General features: G+C 37.6%; 1 protein-coding gene across 2 annotated transcripts in view; it reads right to left on the reverse strand.

Moving 5' to 3' along the window:
* GBP6 (guanylate binding protein family, member 6) overlaps positions 1-4,011 on the reverse strand; it is a 22,236-nt gene extending 18,225 nt beyond the window's left edge. Inside the window, exon 1 of one of the 2 annotated variants that reach the window (XM_011956050.1) lies at positions 3,807-4,007. The gene's annotated coding sequence lies outside the window, so the exon portion shown is untranslated. Of the gene's footprint in view, positions 1-3,755 lie in introns of both variants that reach the window. The other variant, XM_011956049.1, reaches the window with a different exon arrangement.
* Between the last annotated feature and the right edge of the window lie 402 nt (positions 4,012-4,413).

A 4,413-nucleotide genomic window follows, 5' to 3' on the forward strand; every position in this document is an offset into this window, starting at 1 on the left:
TGAAAACAACTGAAAAAAATTAAATACACCATACTTCATCTTAATTAAAAACTTTTGTGCATCAAAGAACACTGTCAACAGAGTAAAAGGCAACCGATGGAAAGGGAGAAAATATTTGCAAATCGTCTTTCTGATAGAATACATAGAGAACTAGTAAAACTCAATAGTAGCAACAACAAAAAAAAAAAAAAAAAAAAATTTCAAAAATGGGCAGAGTAGACTAGATGTTTCTCCAAAGAAGAAATGTCCAATAAGCACATGAAAACAAGCTCATCATCATTAATCACTAGGTAAATGAAAATCAAAAGTACAATGAGGTAACATGTTAGACCCACCCATTAGGACTATTTTTTTTTTAAAGCCCAAAACCCCAAAACAGAAAATAGGTGTTAGCTAGGATGTTGAGGATTTGGAATCTGTGTGCACTGTCCATGAAATGTAAACTGGTATTGTCCCTATGGAAAACAGTATGATGGCTCCTTGGAAAACCAAACATAGAATTAACATTTGATCAAGCAATTCTTCTACATACACACTCCAAAAAATTGAAGGCAGGGACTCACACAGATATTTGTACATCAATGCTTATGGCAGCATTATGCACAATAGCCAAAAAAGATAAAAACAACCCAAATGACTATCAAAACATGAATAGATTAACAAAATGTTGTATATACCTACAATGAGCTATTATTCAGCCATAAAAATGTATGAAATTATGACACATGCTACAACATGAATCACCTTGAAGACATTATGCCAAGTGAAATATGCCAGACACAAAAGAGCAAATATTGTATGAAGTACTAGAATAATCAAATACATTGAGACGGAAAGTAGAAGTATAGCTACCATGGGCTGGGGGAGGAGGGAATGCAGAATTGTCGTTCAAAGGTAGACAGATTCAGTTTACATGATGAAGTTCTGAAGATGGCTGCACAACAATGTGAATATACTGTCACCGAAGTATATTCTTAATTAGTAAAATAATAATTTTATTATGTATATTTACCAACAAAAAAAGAGAGTAAAAGACAAAAGCCTGGATAATCTGGCAACTTATTACTCTGTGTTATGCTACTGCAACCACTTATCTGTCAGAATAATTTACCTCAAAGACAATGGTTACGCTACAAGGTTTTTGATCAACAACGTGCAGTAACTTTTTAATGATCACCATATACTGAAACTTGTTCTCTAACGCATCAGTGTGACCTTATATGTTTGTCTTTTATCTACACGTTTGGAAGAGTGATGGGAATAGAAGGGAGAAGGGAAGGGATCCACTGTGGGATGAGGAAACTCTAGAGAATACAGGCTATCTTTCCAAAAGGGAAGCAGGAGAATGTCCAGAATCTAAAGAATTCAAGTACAGGCTGAAGTACATAGCCTAGAAGGGTCAGGTTCTCTGCAATTTACTCCCACAGATAAGAATAAGAATAAGAATAAGAATAAGAATAACAATACATATAATATTGCATGTTATATAGAGAGATAAATTATAGGTATCTAGAGAGAAAGATAAATTATCTGCATATATATTAATAGATAAGTTAGATTTCTTTTTGAGAGATAAAGTCAGTGTCACTGTTGGGTGAATCGAGGTGAAAGGCATATGGGATTTAATTGTAATTTTTTTAGAAGTGAAGTTTAATTCCATAAATTTAGTATTGAAAGTACAATTATTCTGTAGATCTCCTGGCACATTTTTATTGCCATTATATTAAAATTGTTTTCTATGATGTCTGTAATTCCTTATAATCAGAAAAATATAAAAATAATATTGTGTTCAAATGTCTCAAATACTCAGTTTTGTATTGATATGTCAAACATTCAAGATGCATCTAATGCCCATCAAAAATACCAGCTCTATCATTCACTACTTATGTGGCCTCGACCCAGGAGCTTCATCTAGCTGAGCCTGTTAATTATAGGGGTCTGTGAGTTAAATCATACATCCAACCCGGAGGGTATTTTGATAATAAAACAAGACATTGTAAGTTTATGTCTTTGCATAGCATGCAGCACAAAAATAGGATTTCAGTAAATGTTGAATTAAATGGAGGTTAAGCTACAATAATTACAATAACAATTGGTCCATTAGATTATATATTTCAACAAAATAAACAAATTATAAATTACTAAGAAACAAAAACTACAAATAAATTTTCCACGAGAGCAAAACTGTAAATTTCAAGCACGCTGTTGCTGTACAACCTGCTCTTGTCTGATTCTTCACTGAGGGGAGTAAGGAAAATGGAGATCAAACACGAGGTCCTGATTTCCACACTGAAATGCATTGTAATGTGATATGTAACGTGTTCACCACATTATAGTGACTGCAACTGTACAGTCCCTTCTTTAAAGTGAACAATAAAGGAAGCTCTAGGAAGATGTGGCTGCTCCTGCAAACAACTTTATATAAACCAGGCCTCTGGTTTCTTAGCTGTGTGGGAACCACAGACCTTTTAACTTCTACTAAATGAAATACAGCTGTTCAATCCTAGTCAGGCCTGGTTTTCAAACTCTGATGTACATAAGAATCACCTGATCACTCCGATGATGGTTTCTTTTGCTGTGCAGAAGGTCTTTAATTTAATAAGATCCCATTCTCAGCAAACTAACAAAGGAACAGAAAACCAAACACTGCATGTTCTAATTCGTAAGTGGGAATTGAACAATGAGAACAAATGGACACCAGGGGCTGGGCAGCACGGTGGGAAACTCACACACTGGGGCCTGTTGGTGAGTGGAGGGCAAGGGGAGAGAGAGCATTAGGACAAATACCTAATGCATGCGGGGCTTAAAACCTAGATGATGGATTGATAGGTGCAGCAAACCACCATGGGACATGGTGGTTTAAAAAAAATCTTTTTTATTTTAAAAATAGTTTCTATTCTTCTTCTTTTATTTATTTATTTATTTATTTATTTTTAAAAAAGAATCACCTGAGAGTATTGTTCAAACCCAGATTCCCAGGCCTAAGTATCTATCTGTTTAGATCTGTTTAGCAAGAGCTACAAGTGTCTCTGATGTTCCTATGGGAAACTAACACCACACACACACGCACACTCACACACAGTTTCGACTATGTAATTATTTTTAAGTAATAAAGACTCACCTGAGAGTATTGTTCAAACCCAGATTCCCAGGCCTAAGTATCTATCTGTTTAGATCTGTTTAGCAAGAGCTACAAGTGTCTCTGATGTTCCTATGGGAAACTAACACCACACACACACACACACACTCACACACAGTTTCGACTATGTAATTATTTTTAAGTAATAAAGACCAGCGATGTGGGGCCTAAGTTTATTTCTACATAGAGATTTATAGAGCTCTTATTCTGAGGCTTTCCTAAGTGTGACCACTAGAAAGAAAAGAAATTCTCCCTTCAGGTATAATTGCCTGGAAGCTCCTTGTCCTCTGCATTCTGGAGCCTGCGACAGGGCCTGTTAGAGGTAGTCAGGCAGGCGCCCACCAGAGTTCTTTCCAGGCCACTCACTGCTGTCCTGAGTTGATGATCAGGGAGGAGCACACCCAGGGGGTCGCGGTGTGCCTGGCTGTCACCGCTCAGCTGTCACTGGTTCAAGTGGAGAAGCTGAGCTTCACCAGAACTAAAGGCAGCCACAGACTCTTGCAGGCCAGGCAGCAGGCGCCCTGCCCTTCCTGCCCATTCCTCAGTTGCCACTCTGAATCAGAAACCAAGTCTTGAGTTAGGGACTAACTTGCATTTAAAAGAAAGTGAACATTACCTGCCCTACAGCACTGGAGGTCCAAGAGCAGTCTTCAGTTGCCTCACTCACCTCTTGTTCTCTTTCCTCCTACTACTTTTCTGTTCTTTCCCTCCTTTATAAAAGGAAAAAAATGCTGAGTAAGCTAGTTATTTTCCACAAATGGGGTGGTGCAGTAAAACTAAACTTGAAAGTAAAATTAATCCATGCTATTATTAAAGTGTTAGCAGAGCCATGTCTGAATCATCTGATGTGAGTTTGAGGATGGGTGTTGGGTGCAGGGGTGAGAGGAGGTCAGAAAAAATCACAGATACTGCGCAGTCACACCTTAGCAAGCACAATCTTGCGAAAAGACAAAAGACAATTCTTTTGTCTTCCCCATCCTGGAAGGCTTCACGGGCTCTCTTCTTGATACCGCTCCCAGGTAGCTTTAGGTTTCCTCGGCACACAAGAAAAACAGGAAATCTACAGTAGTCACATAAGCAAAGCTTTAGAAACCAAGAATATTTTAAGTCTTTTTCTCATAGTGGGAATTCCTGAGTTCTGCGGACTTTTGTTAGTGAAGAACTTTTGATATTTTAAATGTGTTCACACATGCACACACACAGAGAGAGACGGGGCGGCGGGGAGAGAGAGAGATCTAAAGATATTACTGGTGTAAAAAAAAGAATGAACCATG

Source organism: Colobus angolensis, unplaced genomic scaffold (assembly GCF_000951035.1).
Source record: "Colobus angolensis palliatus isolate OR3802 unplaced genomic scaffold, Cang.pa_1.0 Scaffold41, whole genome shotgun sequence".
Taxonomy (NCBI): Eukaryota; Metazoa; Chordata; class Mammalia; order Primates; family Cercopithecidae; genus Colobus; species Colobus angolensis.